The sequence below is a fragment of the Chionomys nivalis genome, chromosome 1 (genome assembly GCF_950005125.1).
Source record: "Chionomys nivalis chromosome 1, mChiNiv1.1, whole genome shotgun sequence".
In the NCBI taxonomy this organism is placed as follows: domain Eukaryota; kingdom Metazoa; phylum Chordata; class Mammalia; order Rodentia; family Cricetidae; genus Chionomys; species Chionomys nivalis.
In genome coordinates this window covers 189,301,976-189,324,931 of record NC_080086.1, presented here as the reverse complement: position 1 = coordinate 189,324,931, position 22,956 = coordinate 189,301,976, and the positions used below count along the sequence as shown (strand labels likewise).

The following is a 22,956-nucleotide window of genomic DNA, read 5'->3' as shown; positions in this document are numbered from 1 at the left end:
TTTTTTTCTTTTGATGGCTTTCTATTTCTTTAGCAGTTATAGATCTATTTAATTTGCTTATCTAGACTTGATTCAATTTTAGTAATGATATTTATCCAGAAAGTTATCCATTTCCTTTAAGTTTTCCAATTTTGTGGAGTACAAGTTTTTGAAGTAAAACCTAATGATTCTCTAGATTTCCTCCATGTCTGTTGTTATGACCCCCTTTTCATTTCTGATTTTGTTAATTTGGATATTTTTTCTCTGCCTTTTGGTTAGTTTGGATAAAGGCTTGTCTGTTTTGTTGATTTTCTTGAAAGACCAACTCTTTGTCTCATTGATTCATTGTATTGTTTTCTTTGTTTCTATTTTGTTGATTTCAGCTTTCAATTTAATTATTTCTTGCCAGCTAGTTCTTGTGGGTGAGTTTGCTTCTTTTTGTTCTAAAGTGTTCAAATGTTCTGTTAATTCACTAGTGCGGGATTTTTCCAGCTTCTTTATGTAGGCATTTAGTGCTATGTACTTTCCTCTTAACACTGCTTTCATTGTGTCCATAAATTGGGGTATGTTGTATGGTCATTTTCATTGAATTTTAGGTAGTCTTTAATTTCTTTATTTCTTCCTTGATCCATTGATGCTTCAGGTGAGCATTGTTTAATTCCCATGTGTTTGTGGGCTTTCTGCAATTAGTGTTGCTGTTGAATGCAAATTTTAAGCCATGGTGATCCAATGCGATATATGGGGTAATTCCATTTTTTTTTTTTTTGTATCTGTTGAGGTTTGTTTTGTTACCGAGTATGTGGTCAATTTTTGAGATGGTTCCAGGAGTTTCTAAGAAGAAGGTATATTCTTTTATGATTGGATGGAATGTTTTATAGATGTCTGTTAAGTCCATTTGAGTTTTAACATCTGTTAGTTGCCTTATTTCTCTGTTAATTTTTTCTCTTACTGACCTGTCCAGTGGTGAGAGTGTAATGTTGAAGTCTCCCACTATTAGTGCATGGGGTTAAATGTGTGGTTTAAGCTTTAGAAGTGTTTCTTTTATATATGAGAGTGCCCTTGTATTCGGGGCATAAGACTTTCAGTATTGAAATATCTTCTTCATGGATTTTTTTCTGTGACTAATATGAGATGTTCTTCTTTGTCTTTTTTTGATTGATTTTTGTTTGAAGTCTGTTTTGTTAGATGTTAGGATAGCTACACAAGCTTGTTTCTTAGGCATTTGATTGGAAAATTATTTCCCAACCCTTTACTCTAAGGTGATATCTATCTTTGAGGTGAGGTGTGTTTCTTGTGTGTGGCAGAAGGACAGATTCTGGTTTTGTATTCAATCTGTTAGCCTGTGTCTTTTTATAGGTGAGTTGATTTCATTTATATTAAGGAATATTAATGACCAGTGATTTCTATCTCCTGTTAATTTATTTTTTGTTGTTGGTAATGTTATTTTGTGCATTTTTTCCTTATTTGGTATTTGCTGTTGTGAGATCATCTGTTGTCTGTGTTTTTGTTGATGTAGTCAACTTCCTTGGGTGGGAGTTTTCTTTCTAGTACTTTGTGTAGGACTGGGTTTGTGGCAAGATATTGGTTCATTCTGATTTTGCCATGGAATATCTTGTTTTCTCCTTCCACGGTGACTGAAAGTTTTGCTGGGTATAGTAGTCTAGGCTGGCATCTGTGGTATCTTAGTGTCTTCATAATGCTTGACCAGGACCTTCTGGCTTTCATTGTTTCAGTGGAGATTTCAGGTGTAATTCTGATAGGTCTGCTTTTATATGTTACTTGGACTTAATGCTTTGTAGCTCTTAATAGGCTTTCTTTATTCTGTATGTTTAGTGTTTTGATTATTATGTGGCAAGGGGACTTTTTTTTTTTTGATCCTGTCTATTTGGTGTTCTGTGAGCTTCTTGTATCTTCATAGACATATTTTTGTTTAGGTTGGCAAAGTTTTATTCTATGATTTTGTTAACTGTAATTTTTGTGTTTTTGAGTTGAACTTCTCCTTATTCTGTACCTATTATCCTTAGGCTTGGTCCTTCCATGGTGTTCCATATTTCCAGGATATTTTGTGTTAAGCTTTTGTTAGATTTAATGTTTTCTTTGACAGATGAATCTATTTCCTCTACTGTATCTTCAGCGCTGAGAATCTCTCTTCTATCTCTTGTATTCTGCTGTTTATGCTTGCACTTGTGGTTCCTGATCATTTTCTCTTGCTTTCTATTTCTATAATTCCTTTGGCTTATATTTTAATTATTGTCTCTATTACAGTTTTTGAGTCTTAAGTAGTTTCTTTCATATGTTTGATTTCTTTTCATGGTTTTCTTTAAGGGATTTGTTGATTTCTTCCAATTTTTTGTTTGTCTTTTCCTCCATTTCTTTGAGGGAATTTTTCATTTTCTCTTTAAGTGCCTCAAACATTCTCCTAAAGTTACTTTTTAGGAAATTTTCTTCTGTTCATCTATATTTGGTTGTTCAAGTCTTGCTGTTTTAGGTTCACTAGTTTTTACTGATGTCGTGCTGCTCTTTGTGGTGTTGCGTGTGTTCTTACCTTGCCTACCCATCTTTTCTTCTGATTGGTATATTTGGGACTGTCTGTGACTCTGGTGATCAATTTTCCATGTGACAGTGGATCCAAGGCTCAGATGATTGCTCCTTGTGGTGCAGTCAGGGTTACAGTTCCAGAGGTCACTCGGTGCTCCTGGGGTTTGCTCTGCAATACCAGAAGTCTTTCTGAGATCCTGGATCAAGCCTACACCTTCCACAGTTCTGCATTCATGCCCTGGACTCACAGAGTTCTCTGGTTCCTGCCTACTCACTCTGAGATCCTAGATTCATGCTGGGACTACAGAGGTCCTGGCTCAGGCCTACACCCTCAGAGATCCCAGACTCATGCCTGGACCCACAGAGGTCCTGGCTCAGGTCTACTTCCTCAGGGTTCACAGGCTCATTCCAGTCCCGCAGAGGTTTCTGGTTCTGGCCAACTCCCTCAGCAGTTGCTCCCCTGTGCCTGTTCCTGTGAAGTCTCTGTCTCAGGCCTGCTCTGGCCTCGGTCACTGGCTCAGTTATGTTTCAGTAAATTTCACTCACTGGTCTGGGTCCACTCCTACGGAGTTCCCTGACTTCAGCTTGGTCGTACAAAGTTCTCTGGCTCTGGTCTACTCCCTCGGAGGTCTCAGACTTGGGTGCGCCCAGACCTACAGAAGTCCTGGCTCAGGCCTACTTCCTTGGAGGTCCCGAGCTCACACCCAGACCCACAGATGCCCTGGCTCAAGTCTAGTCTTTTGGAAGTCCTTGACTCACACCCAGACCCAGAGAGGTCCTGGCTCAGGTCTTGAATATCACGTTATTTTCAGGATAGATAATGTTAAAATTTGGAGTCAACAGTGTGTTGACTTTTGTTCCTGCCCATAAAATCTTAGCTGTAATGAAACTATCTAGAAATTACTTTGGAGTTCAAGCAGAGCAAGTGAGCCGAGTGGTTGTGTGGTTGCGTCTCGGAAACCCGTTTCCGTAGTAGCCCTTGCAGCATGGCTGATCAACTGACTGAAGAGCAGATTTCAGAATTCAAAGAAGCCTTTTCACTATTTGATAAGGACGATGATGGGACTATAACAACAAAGGAGCTAGGGACTGTGATGAGGTCTCTTGGGCAGAACCCCACAGAAGCAGAGCTACAGGACATGATTAAAGAAGTAGATGCAGATGGTAATGGCACAATTGACTTCCCTGAATTTTTGGCAATGATGGCAAGAAAAATGAAAGATACAGACAGTGAAGAGGAAATTTGAGAAGCATTCCACATGTTTGATTAGGATGGCAATGGCTATGTCAGTGCAGCAGAGTTTCACCACGTCATGACAAACCTTGGAGAGAAGCTGACAGATGAAGAGGTTGACAAAATCATCGGGGAAGCAGATATTGATGGTGACGGTGAGGTAAACTATGAAGGGTTTGTACAAATGATGACAGCAAAGTGAAGACATTGTACAGAATGTGTCAAATTTCTTGTACAAAAATAGTTTGTCTTTTCTTTGTTTGTATCTTATCTGTAAAAGGTAAAAAATATGCATGTATAGAAATTAGGATTTCATTCCTCCATGTTTTTTTCCCTTATCTTCTGTCATTGTCCTTAAACCTTATTTTAGAAAATTGACCAAGTAACATGTTGCATGTGGCTTACTCTGGATATATCCAAGCCCTTCTGCACGTCTGAACTTAGATGGAGTTTGTCAAATGAGGCAACAACTGGGTTATGCCTTTTTTAAAGTAGTTTTTAGGAACTGTCAGCACGTTATTGTTGAAGTGTGGAGTTGTAACTCTGCGTGGACTGTGGACAGTCAACAATATGTTCTTCAAAGTTGCACTATTGCAAAACGGGTGTCTTATCCAGGTACTCGTACACCATTTTTTTGTACTGCTGGTATTGTACCAGAAACACTTTCTTTTATTGTTACTTACTTTTAAAACTTTATTTAGCCACTTAAAAATCTGCTTATGGCACAATTTGCCTCAAATCCATTCCAAGTTGTATATTTGTTTTCCAATAATGTACTGGCTTTGTGGGAGCCTAGCCAGTTTGGATGCTCACCTTCCTAGACCTGGATGGAGGACCTTGGACTTTCCACAGGGCAGGGAACCCTGACTGCTCTTCGGACTGGAGAGGGAGGGGGAGAGTAGTGGGGGGAGGGGGAGGGAAATGGGAGGCTGGGAGGAGGCAGAAATTTTTTTTTCAATAAAAAAAAGACAATTTACCCCCCAAAAGAAATTACTTTGGAAAGTAGTTGAGTCTATTAAAATTATTTAAGACCTTTTAAAATGCTTTTTTATGGTGCACGCCTTTAATCCCAGCACTTGGGAGGCAGAGGCAGGCGGATCTTTGTGAGTTCTAGGCCAACCTGGTCTACAAGAGCTAGTTCCAAGACAGGCACCAAAGCTACAGAGAAACCCTGTCTCAAAACACAAAAATAAAATAAAGTAAAATGCTTTTTTATAAAAAATTAAAAATCGCTTTTAAAAAATGATTAATATTTTGTCATTCTGAATAAACAGCAATTAGTTAAGTCATAAACTGCTAAATTTATAAAATGTAATGGATCCAAGAGCCCATATTGATGAATCAAACATCAAAACTGCTGTTTCAAAACAATTTTAGCTATCTACTAGATGGATTGCTCTTTATTGCTCAAAAAATAAGATTAGTCAATTAGTATTTGTGTATGTGTACCAATGTGTGTATTTGAATGTGTACTTATGTGTATCCATGCATATGTGTGCCACAGCATAAGTGTGATAGTCAGAGAGCTGTCTCAGTCTTAGACTTCTACTTTGTTTGAGACAAGGTGACTCTTGTTCACTGTTGTGAGCTTCTCTGGAGACTTTCCTTTCATGTTTTCCTTCTTCTGGTAGGGACATGATAGAAAGACAAGCACGTGTGAGCTACAACATCTAGCTTGTTGCATGGGATCAGGGGATCAAAAGTTACACTGTCAGGTTTGCATGGTCGACCTTCTGAGTCATATTCCCAGTCCTGGTTAACTTATAAAGAACAGACATATATGTTTCTATGGTTCTGGTGACTAAGAAGTTCAAGATGAAGGGAATGGGCTAGGTGACTGTGGAGGGTGTACTCTAAACATTCCAGAAGTCACTTTGAATGTTGTTGTGTCTTCTCATCAGGAGGAGCATTTTAGCTGATGAGACTCCACTCAAGAGCACAGATCACTCATGATGTAACTGTAACATCTTGTTTCCCAAAGCCTCTCAGTTTTAATACTTTCACATTGAGTAACTTTCACATTGAGTCTTAAGATTCAACATTAATTTTAGAGAGGAAAGAAATACTCAAATCACCATAGAGGCAGAATTTGAATGATAAATAATACACAATCTACATTAGTTAATGATCAGTCATTTGGATAGACAAAATAGGGGCAACTTCTCTGATAAATCTTGAGGACATCTTTTCAAAAGCATTCATATTTTCTAAGATGTTTAAATTGCAGTTAATAATTTTAACCGAAAACAATGGATGTATTCACAGCGTGCTTAGTGTAAGCACAACAAAAAAAATGGGCAAGAAATATAGCAAGAAAGCTATCAAATCCTATAGCCCCATGTCCAGCATCTGGGACGTTTAATGCAATGCTCTGGGTTCCAAACATTTTCATGGCACTACTGCTTCATCTCTACTGTCTGAGACATGCATGGAGTATAGAAAGGTTTATTACTTTTACTAGAGAGAAACTTCCAAAATAATGCCATGTAAAAAGAAACATGGATATTTTAAAAAGGTTTTTATGTATTATGCATGTGTGTATATATCTATGTTCAAGTCATGGGCAGCAAAGGCATCAGATTCTACTCGAGTTGTAGTTAACAGGCAGCTGTGGGCCATCCAAGTTGGAGGCTGGAAAACAAACTCAGACCCTGTGATAGAACAGTCAACACTCTTAACCACTGAACCATCTTTCCAGCTCCAGAAACAAGGATTTTATTTGGAGATCCTAAACATACTAATTCAGGAAATTACATTAAAAACATCAAACATTTTAACAGCTTCTCCACTTTGAAAGTATAGCAAAACGAAAGCACATCATTTTCTGGACCTATTGATTTTAAGTTCTCCAGCCTTGCTTGCAAATTTCTGGTTTAACTTCAGATAAATAAAGTGATTAGGAGCCATCACTTTAATTCTTACAACAATGAAACTTGCTGAAGAAGCACCTCCACACACATTTTCAATAATCACTTTTCTAGGATTCATCAGAGAATTACAGTTTCAGGCAAACTGCTACCCATCATCTTTCATTAGAAATAAAGGGACTCACAGGCAACACAGAGTCTCCAGAGGAGAAGTTACTGGTGCATAAACTGGAGGAAAAACTTCCAGGATAACTTTGGTAACTGAGAAGTGAGGAACCATGGCCGCAGTTCTAGGGGGATCCCTACATGTCTCTTAGGCTTCCTCTTGTTCAGTGTTCTGCTAATACAATTCAATAATTTATTAGTTTCAGCATATGTGACTCAAACTTTTCCAAATATACTTGTTTCCCTTGGATAATGATAATAAGAAGATTCAGGCACAGGAAGATTATTGGAGATGCTTGAGTGCTATAATAAATATATAAGGCTTTAATCTGAGAAATAAAGAAAACTAATTATATGATAATTTTCAAAAGATAAAACAATAGAAAAAGTAAAAAAAAAAACATGAGGCTGGACTGGGAAAAGGATAAGTAAGTGAATCCAGGGATATTTAAGTAATGAAACTCTTTTATATGATCCCATAATGATGTGGTACATGCCATTTTGGTTTGCTAGACACCTTTGTAATACGTAGAAAGACCTTGTTGTGAACCAAAGACTTTGGTTCACAACAATGGATAATAATTGTATGAAATATACCATACCAATAGAAGATGTTAGTACTAGGAAGATGGACCAAAAGAGGTAGTGGAAGTGGAGTGTGTGCTTGCAAGTTCGTCATACTGTCTTCTTCCTGTACATAGCCAATTATACTACAAACAAAAACAAAATTAAATTAAACCTGAGGGCATATACAGGTAGTTCAGTCTACTTGTGAGGCTGAAACAAGAAAATTCATTAATCCCAGGAGTTGGAATCCAATATGGAAAAGTTTAGGACATCCTGTCTAATTTTAAAAAATATTTAAATTTTATGAGAAGCTGTTGAAACTATGAAAAAATTCAAATTATATTGCCTGCTCAGAACCTTTACCTTAGAAATTTTCTAAATGTTTTCCCATTTTTGAGATATATATGACTCTTCAAAATTCCAAATTCTCTGACTGAGGCATGTCCTTCAAAGGGACTTAGGTGGATCTCCTTGAAATCTAAGCACAGAGAGAGCTACCCTCCAAACTCCCAGCTTTGATGCAGCCATAGAACTTAACAATGCATCCACTGCCCTAAATTGTGAAACCACCTCATCATAAAGATGGGAGAGGCTTGATTTTCTTTTGAATAAAGTCAAATAGCTACCAAAACAATCAGGTCAAGTCAGAATAAGTTATATAAGACAGGCAGTGCTGTGAACTGTTCTTTCTCAAAGACTAGCTTTTGTTCACATGTGCCTGCTTTGTTACATCAAAGAGTAGAATTCCTTTCTTGTTTTATAGTCTCGGAAGTTTGCCTGGGGTCAGCTCCCTATTCTAGGCTTAACACGTATTTAATTAAAGATGTGTTTTATTTCTCTTTGTAGTAATGATTCTACGTTATAGACAAATTTTTGGAATGAAAAGAATTTTACTTTTATTGTGTTTCCTAAATACAAGTCATATTTTGCTGAAAAAAAAATGGTCCATAGGGGTCTAACACCAGCAGTTCTTGCTCATGCATTCCAACTTTGAGAAAATAGCACCATCATTAAATTTCCAGCTTAAATTATATACTGCATTTCAAAGGACAATATATAACAATCATACTGCAATTTCTAAGCTAGCCTTTGTCTCTTCAGAAGCCACTTCAAAGTTTTCTTAGCCTAGCAGTTTTGCTGAATGGGATAATCTTATGATCCCTAGATACCTTGCCTTGCACTTACTCTTGTTAAATGGTGCCTTAGTATTAGGTTCAGCTCCATCCCATCTGCAACAGTTATTGGAAAGTCTCAGGGTTTCCTTTGCCTCAGCATCACTATTACAAATACATGGGTGATCAGAGTTTTCTACTAAAACTCTGAGAAATATGAGCTGGATATTCGAAGCAACAGATGTTAGAGAGTTTGCTACTCTTCTTTCATTTGTCTAAATTGAGATGGCTTGACAAGAAAAAGAGTACTTTTATTTTCTACAGAACAGAGATTTAAAAAAACTGAAGACAAATTTAAACTCTTCTAAATATATTACCAGAGGCATTTACATTAGCAAGCTTTACTGGCTTGTCCTATCTGTCATTTATTTGCCTTCTCACAAATTACTGCCTGAGAAACTCTGTGACAGGGCAAGACAGTGCAAAGGTTCCCCCTTTGCATTCTTGGTTTATTTGGTTTTGTTTTGTTTTTGAGACATGGTTTCTCTGTATAGGCCTTACTTGTCCTGGAATTAGCTCAGTAGTCCAGGAGGATCCAGAACTCACAGAGATCAGCCTGGTTCTGCCTCTCAAGTGATGGTATTAAAGGCATGAGTCACTACTACCTAGCCCCTCTTTGTATTCTTGCTGAGGCCATTTCAGGTTTAATCAGAATTTGATCCCCTTAATGAAGAATACCTTGGGAAATTAACCAACTCTGTTCTAAAAGCCAAAGGTCAGGATGGTTGATGTGGGATTCTCCTCTGTGTGCTATTAATATGTTTTATTCTCATTGACTACTAAAGAAGCTTCTTTGGCCTATGGCAGGACAGAATATAACCAGGTGGAAAATCTAAACAGAGAAATAGAGAGAGAGTAGGCAGAGTCAAAGAGACACCATGTAGCTGTTGAAGGAGAAGGATGCTAGAAACTTATCAGTAAGCCACAGTCTCATGACAATACACAGATTAATAGAAATGCGTTAATTTAAGATGTAAGAGTTAACTAGAAATACAGCTAGTCATTGGGCAAACAGTGTTGTAATTAATATAGTTTCTGTGTGATTATTTGGGTCTGGGTGCCCAGGAAACCAACACACAGTCTTCGTTTATACAATGAAGCCCAGCATTTGGCAACATGCATCCATATAAAGCCTATGAAAGCTTTAAAAAAGACTTGTAGACCCAAAAAATGGGAGTCAATTGGAACTTTTTGGTAGCCACATTTTTTTAAATAGGCTCTACTTGCTGGCTGCAAGCAGAGGCATGACTTCTTTAGGAGAAGGCTTCCTGGTTTGTGTTGGTTGCTGATGGATATAAATAATTTACATTGGTGTGGATTTTAAGGTCAATTTATTACATGTATATGTATTTCTGATATTAATTAAGGTATTGTATAGTTCATTAAAAATGTAATATATATAGGTTGTTAATGGATAATCATCGATAATTGTCAAGCTTTTAGTCATGTTAGTTAGATTTTCTAGATGTGCATAGATATATTTCAGCTAGATAGGCATTCTTCATATCTTTCAAAGACTGCAAAATATGGCATTTAAATGTTTTAATAACTTAGGGCTTTTCATGACAATGAGACATGTCTGCTCCTGGCAGCACCAATCTACTTCAAGAGGAAGATGGGCATCAAAGAGGCTCCTTATGGAGTTGGTTAGCCATTTGGGCACGAAACTGCTCTTGCCTGGACTGTTGCATAAACTGGACACAAAGAACCCACAGAAAGAGGACTGCTAAACTTGCCTAAAGGTGAGATGGTTTTTCGGGGTTCCTGACTCATAAAAGAGTCTACGAGACATTCTACAGGACACAGCAAAAAGTGACTGAACTGTCTTTGGAATTTCCTGCTTGATGAAAATGTCTGCTGGATACTATGGGCCTGTAGGCCGAAGATGGATGCCCCAACGGTATAAAAGAACTTTGGGTGACTGTCCAGGCAACAAGATGTCTCTGTCATTTCTAGAGTTTTCTTATTTCTTGTTTACTTAGGTAATATTATATCCTTCTGGAGTCTTTGATGGAGTTAAAGAATGGTTAGTTATAGTTATAGTTTTCCTTACTTATGATAAAAGATAAAATAGATATAAATATTGTAACTGTAATTCTTGCTTGATAACTGTTTTGTTATATGTAATTTTACTATGTTAAAGTTAAAGCCTTTCTTTTTTGTTTAAACAAAAAAAGGGGAAATGATGGAGGAATTACTTTCATTTAATAAAGAAACTGCCTTGGCCCATTTATAGGCCAGCCCTTAGATGGGTGGAGTAAACAGACAGAATGCTGGGAGAAAAAAGCCGAGTAAAGAGTCGCCATGATTCTCCCATTCCAGACAGACGCAGGTTAAGATTCTCCCTGGTAAGCCAGCTCGTGGGGCTACACAGAATATTAAAAATGTGTTAGATCAATATGTAAGAGCTAGCCAATAAGAGGCTGGAACTAATGGGCCAGGCAGTGATTAAAAGAATACAGTTTCTGTATAATTATTTCGGGGCATAAGCTAGCCATGTGGGCGGCTGGGTGCCGGGGACGCAGCGCCGCCGCTCGATATTTCAACAGGTTGCATAAACAGCTCTGTCTCTTTTAGGAGGTACTGTTACATAGCACTTAAATGGGACCTGTGAGTAGCATGTTACAAATTGCTTAAGGGTGATACAAACCTGCTGCATCCCTGGAGCTGGGGCGGTAAACGTAGCTCTCAGAGGCAGTGAACAAACCTCTGCCATGTTGGATCTGGCAGAGACAACAGGCAAAAATTTCAAAAAAATAATAAATAAATAAATAAATAAATGAATAAATAAATAAACTTTCCTAGTCAGAAAATGATTACAGATATGCAATGAGACAGATTCAGATGAAAAAGACCTCTGAATGGGTCACAGTGTTGGATAAATGTACATGGGCTTAAAAGAGAGAAGAAAGAGTATAGACAGTCATTGACTAAAGAAGTAAAGATAATAAAATAAATATTAAAAGTAGTACAGTAAAAACAAGCCACGTAAAGATAAAAAATAATGAAGAGAATGGATTATATGTATTACTGTGTTTTCTTTTAATTTCTTAACAGCAGAGAAACATTTGATTCTGGGGGCTGCTAAGCTAAACCAACATATATATTTTGAAAGTATTAAAATTTGAGTCTTAGGATATGTTACTTTGGAAAAGAGGTTCTGCTTTCTTTCCACAGAGAATAGGAACATGTGGATTTCTTTAAGACTAATGTGATGAAACAACCCCCTACGCAGGGAAAGGTCTCCATGAACCTTAAAAATACTTCATCCAACAAATAGCAGGAAGGAGTTTGGAGAAAACAACACAAAAATTCCCAAAATGACTGTTTATAAATACTGATTTTCATTTAAAGAGGGTTGATTATAAATGGTTAATGATCACAGTCAATTTCAAAAGAATAAATAAATAAGGGGATATGATATAAAGATAAATATTTTGCATTGTTATGGCTCTTGGTCAACCGATACAAATTTAAGGTCAATATTGTTACATTGTGTATATATGTATTTCTACTTATTTAAGGTATTGTGTTTGTATACCCCATTTAAAAATATAATAAATAATTTAAAATTATGGATTAATAGTCATCTATAATAGTCAAATTATATTCATGTTAGTTAGATTTTTCAGATGTACAGAGATATATTTAAGTTAAATAGATAATCTTCACACTTCAAAGATCTGCAGAATATGACATTTAAACTGTTTCAAGAACTTAGACTTTTCTCAACAGTGAGACATGTCTGCTTCTGCAGCACCAATTACTTCAGCAAGGTTGATGAGTACTGAAGAAACTCTTTATGTAATTTGCTTTCATTATGACAAGATTAGCCATTTGGGCAAGAAGCTGTTCTTGCCTGGACTGCTTTTGGGTATGCTGCATGAACTGGACCCACAGAAAAGTGACTGCTGAACTTGTCTAAAGGTGATATGGTCGGTCATTCAGGGTTCCTGATTCATAAAAGAGTCTGTCAGACATTCTGCGGGACACAGAAGAAGGTGATTGACAAATTGCCAATATAGGTGAAAGAGTTTTTCAAATTTCCCACTTCATGAAAAAGTCTGTCAGATTCTATGGTCCTGTAGGATGAAGGTGGATGCTCCAATGTTACAGAAGAACTTTGGGTGACTGTCCAGGCAGTAAGATGTCTCTGTCAATTTCAAAGTTTTGGAAGTTGCTTACAATGCATGTCCTATTTACTTAGGTAATAATGTATCCTTCTGGGGTCTTTGATGGAGTTGGACACTATGTATTTACAATTATGTTTTTCCTTAGTTATGATAAAAGATAAATTGGATATAAAACTTTAGACTCACAAAGATAGGATTAGAAGGTAGAATATTTTCCTTAATTTTCCAAATGTAAATGAACAAAATATTGTACCTATAATTCTTGTTTGATAACTGTTTTGTTATATGCAATTTTATTAAGTTAAAATTAAAACCTTCTTTTTTATTTAGACAGAAAAAGGAAGATGATGTGGGATTCCCCTTTGTATTCTGTGAATATGTTTTATTGCCATTGGTTAATAACATGCTATGGCCCATGGAAGGACAGAATATAGCCAGATGGGAAATTTGGACAGAGAAATAAGGAGATAGAGTAGGCAGAGTCAAAGGGACACCATGTAGGTGCCAAGGAGAAGGATGCCAGAACCTTACCGCTAAGCCACAGCCTCATGGCAATACACAGATTAACAGAAATGGGTTAATTTGGACGTAGGACCTCTGGAAGAGCAGTCAGTGCTCTCAATCTCTGAACCATCTCTCCAGCCTAACTCAGCCAAACCTTGATTTTCATAACTCAAAGAATAATAGTTGAAATTTCTTATGTGTGTTTTGATAAACTTCAGTATTGTTTAATTGTATTTTGCGTTTTGTTTATTACTGCAATTTAAAAACTATTTAAAAGCAATTTTGGAAGATTACCAGGTTCCACTTTTTGAACAGTAGTAACTATTTGAACTGTAGACATGTAGTCAAGTAAATGAGGACTTTACTAGAATCACTGTGTGTTGTGAATTTAGAATAGCCCAAAGCACGATTTCTGCTGGCCTCCCGGGTCCCTTGCATTTTTATTCTTCATGGTCCATTGGGATTACACTCGTATGTGTTGAAACATGTTCTGCAGCACTTCATGAACCTGATCTACACTCAGAATCTAGGTATTCTGAGCTCATTTAGTCTTCCTGTGTTATTGGAATGCTGTAAAACAAGAAGCGAGGATGTGGTGTAGACCCTGTTGTTCACTTAGATAGCTACCCTCCATTAGCGCATGCTCCAGTCAGTCATTCTAAAAGCTGTGGTTCTCCTGAAGTCACACTCATGGCATAATCATTCAGCTTTTATACTAAACAGACAAAATATCTGACTGAAGTGAGTGTGATGGACCAGCTGTACTAGAACATGCTGTCACTGAGGTTTGTCACTGCAGGCCTTCACTTTCTTCTAGGACTTGTTTAACACAGAACAGCTTTTCTGGAAGCTAGGAAAATCATAACCATAACCTCTCCTTTAAAAAAAAGCCTATACATTGTGCCTTCCAGCATATTAGAAATGACTAAATATAAATTGGTCACCTTTGTAATGTTTCATGGTATACTGGCATATAGTATAGATAGAATGAAAACACAGGAATTATGTTCTGGGCTGGGGGGTATGTTGAACTCAGTGGTAGTGCTACCATGACAAGGCTTTACAGTCAAGCTCTAACTAACATGGGTTTGTTCTTTGTATCACATAGCTACAATCAAAGGCCAAAAGACAGATTTATAGCATAGCTAGAAATAAAATTTAGCTTGTACTGGTATTTGTGGGTTAATCTGTGTGTTAGGTCTAGAAGTAACCTTAACTTCAGGGCATCAAAATTGTAACACACTAGGCCAATTTGTATATGGTACAGCAAATGGTACTTTGTGTTAATAAAGGCTGTATTGAATGAAAACAAAGAGAAATGGGTTAATTTAATATATAAGAGCTAGCTAAAAATACACCTGAGCCATTGGTCAAATGGTGTAATTATGACAGTTTCTGTGTGATTATTCAGGTCTGGGTGACTGGGAAACCAAAACACAGTCTCTTTTTACAGGATGTCCTAGCTAACTTGGTTTCTGTTAAAGTGCTTGATTCTATGAAGCCCCCACTACCTTCAGCTAAAATTCACAATGTGGTTTCTGCCTTTAATAATTCCTATTCTAGACACTTAGGGCCATGGATGAGTCCCCAAATCCTTGGATGAGGTGCCAGATCACTAGACTAGACTTTCAAGTGGCTATAAACTGTGTCAGAGTGGTCATCTTTGGTGGACTACCTTTAATATTTTTGACATTCCACCAAGATCCCAGAGACAGGATCCAGACACTTAGGTGTTCTTTGAACCCCCCAGAGTAGGGGACCATACACAAGCTGGAGAAGACTTGTAGGGTCACATGATCGAAGACACTCCAAGGTCCCAAGAAAACCATGCCTGACCAATAGCTGCCATGTCCTCTGTAGGCACCTTCATACTTCCACACACCCACCTGTTGCATGAGGAGGGAGCGCCCCCTTGTTTGTCCTGGCTGCCTGGCTAGTTTACACCTGAAAAAAAAACCACACAGAAACTATATTAATTAAATCACTGCCTGGCCCATTAGCTCTAGCTTCTTACTGGCTAATTCTTACATCTTAACCCATTTCTATTAATCTGTGTATCGCCACATGACTTTGACTTACCGGCAAGATTCTAACCAGTGTCCATCTCAGGCAGAAGATCCATGATGTCTCTCACTCTGCCCTTCTTCCCCGTATTCAGTTCTGTCTTCTCCGCCTACCTAAGTTCTGCCCTATCAGGCCCAAAGCAGTTTTTTATATTCATTAACCAATGAAAGAACACATGAACAGAAAAGCCTCCTACATCACCCACCCACACCACCAAAAAAATAATTAAATTAAAGCTATCTGAACACCTCTAGAGGTAAGTTTGGTCTATAAGAGGTACCATCTGGTTAGGACACAAGAAGGGAGTTTGGACGCAAGCATAGATTCTGCATTCAGGATTTGTGTAAGATGTCACCAGATCCTCTGATCTGTTCAGGTGTTTGAAATGTGTGATGCCTACCCCGTTTGTCATTTGCCTTTCCTGTGTCTCCTTGTATGACTATGTCTCCGTGTGTGTGTGTATGTGTGTGTGTGTGTGTGTGTTTGTTTGTTTCTATCCATTCTGTGGACTGGAGAAACAGATCTAAAATGGAAGAAGCAAGGCATTCCAAGACCACAGCTACAGCCGCCCCTGAGGTGGTACACAATTTTCTGCATGCTGACAGGCCATACCAACTGCCTCTATGCATGTGTGGATTCTACTGTTGCTATGGCTATGCTGAGTCTCAAGCAGCAGATATAGACATCAATTTCCCTCCGATAAACTATAGTTTCCTTGTAAAAATCAATGGTTTTCTTTGGTACAGTAACCCCCACTTGTTTTAAAACCCGTGTTCTCTTCAGTTGGAATCCTTTTGGCCCAACCATGTCACCCAGACAAACCCCAAAACTCTGGCTGTTCTCTCAGGCCTGCCTGCTACAAGGAGAAGGAAATAGTTCCTGGAGCCATATGCTCCCCAGGTTGTTTTAAGTGAATGGTTGCTGTGAGACAAAGGTCTGTATCCTGTCACTTGTATTATTTTTAATAAAATGCTGATTGACCAGTAGCCAATCAGGAAGTAGAGGTTGGGCAATGAGAACAGGAGAATTCTGGGAGGAGAGAAGCTCAGTCTCCAGTCATGATCTAGATGCAGAGAACACAAGATGTGACTGCCTCACCGAAAAAGGTATCAAGCCACTTGGCTAAGTCAGACAAGAATTATGGGCTAAAATAAGTTATAAGAGTTAATAAGAAGCCTGAGATACTAGACAAATCAGTTTCTAATTAATATAGACCTCTGCGTGTGATTTCTTTGAGAAATAATGACTGCTGGAACCAGGCAGGACAAAAATCTCAGTCAACAACTGGTTTTACCAGGGAAGGGAAAAGTAATTCCTCAGGTCATATGGCCTATGGTGTGTGTTTGTGTGTGTTTGTGTGTGTGTGTGTGTGTGTGTGTGTATAAGTTCATCTTCTTCCTCATTTATGGTTCATGTCATCTCTCTGCCAGTGACTTGTATAATTGGAAGACCCCAAACTCCCCACTGTTTGAAGAAACCACAGGCCCCGATCAGCCTGTTAAAACTGTTTTAAGGTAAAAGAATATTGGACACCTTTTTCAACAAGTGTTATTTGAAGGATTAAAAGTGACCTAGAAAACATACTGACTTAAAGAAACTCAAGTCTCATGAACCTGAGGGGTTTCTGGAAAGGCTCTTTGGGGAATGCCAGGTATTTACCCTCATAGTCCCAGATGCTCCCCTCCAAACTAGTGAGCCACTAAGATTGTGTTTGTCTTGCACTCAACCAAGGTATAAATAAAAAGCTACAGAAATTAGAGCTATTTGTAGGGATGAAGAAATATCTTTTGAAAATTGCTCACAGAGTTTACAACAACTGAGATTAAACCAAAGACAGAGAAACTCTCTCCTGAATAGATCTCTGCACTTGGGGAAATAAACAAGTTAGGAAATGTGGAGAATAGATAAGGGGTGCATGCATTCTACAAAATCATGGGGTCCTGAGATCTATTGGCATTTAGAAAAAAATTATTCACAGAGCACCCTGCTCCAGTATGTGGATGACTACCTCATGACTCCAACCACCGCAGATTGTAGAAAGTGAACAGAAGCTTTCTGAGAGGGACTCATAGCCCTGGTGTACAGAGTCAACTAAGAAGGCTCAGTTCTGTGTCCCTCATGTCCATACCTAGGCTACAATGTCAAGGAAGGAAAGCAAAAGCTTTCCCACAACTGTATTTCAGGCATCCTGCAAATCCCTGCTCCCACATTGACTTGAGGGTGATTGGATACTGTCAGCTATGGATAATAGGATTAACTGAGATAGTCAAACCCCTCTATGCCAGTACTGCACTGGTGGTACACAGTCTTTGGAATGCGGTACGATTGAGCAGAGGACTTCAAAGTCCTAAAAAAGGCCCTTGTGTCTGCCCTGACCATGGCCCTATCAGACATTACTAATTCATTCCACTTGTACATGGATGTGGTCAGAGGCATTACCTAGGAGCTCCAATTTGTTGTGTGAGGCCACATGTTTGTTCCCAGTTGCTCAGTTCCAAGATAACCACACAGAATCTGTATTAATTAAATCACTGCTGGGCCTATTAGCTCTAGTTTCTTATTGGCTAACTCTTACATCTGAATTTAACCCATTTCTATTAATCTGTGTATTGCCACATGGCAGTGGCTTACTGGGTAAATTTCTGGCATCTGTCTCCAGCAGGGCTACATGGCTTTTCTTGACTCCACCCTCTTTCTCCCAGCATTCAGCCTAGATTTTCCTGCCTAGTTCTGCTCTGCCCTGCCATAGGTTCAAAGGTAATCACAGCATACAGAGTGGAATCCCACATCATAGGGGTTCTCAAGCAAGCCCTGGAATCCCAGAAAATAGCCAGGGTGTATGTGTGCAAGAGACCTGGTCATAACCAGATGGTCTGCATATATAAGGGCTATAGTTGCCACTGCCCTGCTGGTAAAAGAAACTGACAAATTAACTTTTAAGACAGGAACTGTTTATGATAGCCCCACACTCTTTTGAGGCCCTTGAGGTGGGCACCTGAGAGATGATTATCCATGGTGACTGTGTCTAGAACTAATGTCAAGCTCTAGTTTTCTAGATGAACCCGGCATTCACTTCCATAAGACCTTAACCCTTAACCCTGCCAATCTTCTGCTGATTGACACTTCCACAAATACCCTGCATAACTGTCCTAAGGTGACTTTCCTAATCCACTACATCAGGCCTGATCTGACTGCTGATGAACCAAATGAGGTATTGTTCACAGATAGGTATAGTTTCATCCCAAATGGGAACAGGTATTCAGGGTCAGTTGTTATGGCCCAAACTAAGACTATCTGATGACAATCTTTAAGCAGGGGGTACCTGAACCGAACTTTTAGCTCTAAACAAAGCACTTCACTAGGGGAAAGGGACAACTGTAAACATATGCACTGATAACAGATACTCTTTTGCCATGGCCCATATCTATGGGGCTCTATACAGGGAGAGAGGATTGCTACCTTCATTAGAAAAAAGTAAGATATAAGAAAAATCTTAGCCCTATTAGATGTTTTCTGGTTACCTAATAATAGGGTGGTCATTGCCCATGGCAAAGACATCAAATAGTCAGAGACAAAAAAGTAGTCTTAGTCACCTTTAACACAAGTCTTGGTAATCTTGCTGCACCCTAACTTACTATACTCCCCAGAATGAAGGAATGTAACCCCAGGCCAAGACAAGAACTGCTCAAACAGGAGACACAAGCATGGTAGATCCTGCTGGAGAATAGACCCTTCCTTAACTGAGTTTTGGAAGTCAATTGGTTAGGCATTTTCACCAAGTCTAACCAGGGACTAAGAGAATTACTTTCTCAGACAAAGGCATAATGTTCCAAATTTGAAAAGCCAATAAAGACAACATTTAGATGTGCCACCTGTGCTCAGGTAAACCCCAAAGGAGGAAGAAAGATACCACAAGAGACTCAGGCTTGAGGAAATAGTCCCGGGGAACACTGGGAGCTGGACTTTACCAAAAGTCTATCAGTCTGTCATAAAAACACAGAATAATTATTTTCTTTCCAAATATAAGTTCAACTTTTGACCCACAAAAATCTGTAAATAATATTTCTGTAATTTTATATCCTGGAACAACTCAGAAATAGGAACTAAAGTTCAGATTATTTGATGGGTAATATTTCAAATCACAATGAGTCTAGTAGGTGACTTCCATTCTGGTCTCAAAGCTTATTTATGACAAAAATACTAAACTCTTCAACTCTTCAATGGGACCAAAATTGATGCCCTCAAAGTTGCTCATCATTGAGTAACTGAGAGTCCTACCTCTTCAAATATATAAAAAACAATGTTTGAATCCATAAAAGCTAATTGTTGGGAGCTGTGTGGTCTAGTTTTGGACCAGTATATGAATGATTGTTCAACAGGTCTCCATGAGGCAACAGTCCATGGGTACAGTTTAACTCAGCAAGGACCAGTGTACTCTGGGACAGCACAGAATACTGCTGAAACTGCTTGGCGTGCATGCTCTCTCCTCTCTGGTAATACTGAGGACTCGTTTGGCAGTTTTAGTGTCATTTTTTTCAATCATGCCCAGTACAGATTTCATCATTCCTTGAAAGTCCATCTTTTTCTTGAATATTTTCCCCATCACTTGTGTGAAATTCATCTGGTGGTTGGATAGTTCATTTCTTTGAGCCGACGCCCCTTTACCAACTCAGGACCTGAACCCAGGCTGCAGCAGGAATGCAACAGCTACTAGCAGTATCATTTATATGTTGTTGGCTGATTTTCTTACTCTTTCTCCTCTTTGGTGGGCCTACCACCCAAACCCCAATAAATCACACACATGGCTTATTCTTAGTTATGAATGTCCAACCTTAGTTTGGCTTGATTCTAGCTAGCTTTTTATATCTTAAATTATACCATCTACCTTTTGTTTCTTTTTCTTTTTTTTTTTTTTCATTTTCTTGATTCTGTAGTCTTTATTTCACTCTTACTCTGAGGCTAGCTTTGTGGCTGTGTGACTGGCCCATAGTGTCCTTCTCTCCCTGTTCGCTTGCTCCTTCTTTTCTTCCTTTCTCCGTAGATTTATACTCTGTCTGCCAGTCCCACCTATCCTTGTTCCTGCCTCACTATTGGTCTTCTCAGCTTATTATTAGACCATCAGATGCTTTAGACAGGCAAAGAATCACATCTTCACAGTTAAACAAATGCTGCATAAACAAAAGCAACACATCTTTACATCTTTAAACAAATTTTCCACAGCATAAATAAAATTAACATACCTTAAAACAATATTCCCCAACATATATTATTTCTTCATTGTAAAGTTTACATCTAGATTTGATAGTGTGTGCATTTATAGCATGGTTTATAGTATGTCTTAAAAGTTTATGAAGATGGTGACCACATTTAAGAACTTCAAGAGTTACCTTAATTCACATACGCTTTTATTTTTTACATTTTGTATCAGTGAGAGCTTAAATAGAAAGAAGTGATCTGTTGATCGTTTTACGAATTCCCCAAATATTTCTGATCACCTCTTAAATGAGAGGTATGAATGACAGTTGCTGGTCATTCATGACGCAATATGACAACAGTAGAAATTAAATATGCACAAGATTCAAGGACTCTTGATACTTAAATCTGTTTCTTGGCGGAGGGGGGGCGGCTCAACAATTTCCAATGAAGGAAATACAAATGGACTAGGAAGGAAGGTATTCACAGTGTCTTCAGATACTGCAGCACCTCAAGAAGAATTAAACTGAAAAATCATAAGCCTTAAAGGAGGACACTACCCCTCAGGAAATGATATTGGAAAAAGACAGAATGTGGATGGTGGCTGACCTGCTGAGGAGTCTATGATCCTATTGCTCTTGCTGAGGCCTGTCATCCATCTTCCTGCTGTGATAGGAATTAAAGCATCAACCTTCTAGCAGGTTCTAGGGCTTACCTGAAGACGTTTGTTTAAGTTTTATTGAGACCTAGGTAAAGTAATTTTACTAGTTTCATATGTTGGTCCTGTTGATGTTCCTACCAAAGCTAACCTGAGAAATGTGTTTTCTACTGTCTTCCAATGTGCTAGCCACTTGTTGATAGAACCTGATTTTTTTTTTTTTTTTTGCTTGTGCCTTGATTTATCAGTATAATTCTCCCTCTTAGGAAACAATATTTTTGTAATTCTCTGTAATGTATTCACTAATGTATACAGCATTTATAAGTGTGGTTGTTTGAATAGGTGTACCCCCATAGGCTAGTGTATTTGAATTCTTGTCCCATAGGGAATGTTACTATTAGGAAGTATGGCCTTGTTGGTGTTGGTGTGGCCTTCTTTAAAGAAGTATGCCACTGTATGGGCAGGCTTTGAGGTCTTATGCTCAAACTATGCCCAGTGTGGAAGTTTTTCCTTCTTACACCCTGGGTCAAGATGCAGGACTCTCAGCTCCTTCTCTAGCACCATGTCTGTCTTCTCACTGCCTTGCTTCCTGTCATGATGATAATAGACTAAAACTCTGAAACTGTAAACCACCCTCAATTAAATGCTTTCCTTTATAAGAGTTACCATGATCAACAGTATCACTTCACATTGATAGCACTAACTGAGACTGTAAGAAAAACAATCTCCATAGCTGCTACTCACAGACTTACTTCCAAGAAATTGCCACTATTAAAGATGAGATCATGGTAATGTAAATTAGGATGGGACGTCTTCTGTGGAATCAAAATAGTAAACAAGAAAGTTTAGCTATTCTGAAGGGGATAAAAGGATGACAAAAAGAAGAACTTTTGCTCTGCTTTTGCAAATACACACAGACACACAAACACACACACACACAGAGACAGAGACAGACAGTCACGAAGGAATGTGAAAGTTGCAAGACTGAGTCTAGGTAGAGTAAAAGGTAGACTCAGAAGCCCTTAGTGGTGGCAGTGGCTCTGGAAATGTTCAAGAACACACACAGCCAAGTGAAGCTTAATGTTAACAAAGTGTGGCATAACTAACAACATTTCTGCTCTTTGCAAATCTTATGTTATTGGTTTAGTTTAAAAAGAAGAGATAAGGCACCACAGTGGTGCTTTAATGTCATGAGACAATGAAGGAATGACAAGATAACAGCAGCAGCCACTGTCCCTTCTACCCAGTAACTTGTAGAGCATATCTAATGCTGGTTTGGATAAAGTTTGTGTATGTACCACAAAGGACTCAGACGATAATTGACACAAAGTCTAGAAGACTTACGATGAAAAGTCTGAAATTATTTCTATTTATTCTATAAACCAGAATTTACAATGGTTCTTATTGACTACTACAACCCATTAATTTTCTTAATACACTTACATGTTTACTTACATTAGAAATAAAAAAAAAAAACGAATAAATGGTCAGCCAGGGTAACTTATGCCTGTAATCCAGCACTTGAGAGACTGAGGCAGGAGGATTGCCATAGGTTTTACAGAAACAAGTTGCAATGCCAAATGAAACAAAAGCCAGCCCGTATCTCATTTACATGTTCTTTTTTCTTTTCTTTTTTTCTTTTTTTTTTTTTGGTTTTTCGAGACAGGGTTTCTCTGTGGTTTTGGAGCCTGTCCTGGAACTAGCTCTTGTAGACCAGGCTGGTCTCGAAGTCACAGAGATCCGCCTGCCTCTGCCTCCCGAGTACTGGGATTAAAGGCGTGCGCCACCACCGCCCGGCTCACTTACATGTTCTATCAGTATTAGAAATCATGGTATAGATCTGTGAGGTGAAATGTTTTTTGGAGAAAGTAGTTTGTCCTGA

The 22,956-nt window shown here is 38.4% G+C and overlaps 1 pseudogene; it reads left to right on the top strand.

Annotated features, from left to right (window-relative positions):
• Positions 1-3,503: 3,503 nt before the first annotated feature.
• LOC130870525 (calmodulin-1-like) lies at positions 3,504-3,953 on the top strand (annotated as a pseudogene).
• The last annotated feature ends 19,003 nt before the right edge of the window (positions 3,954-22,956 follow it).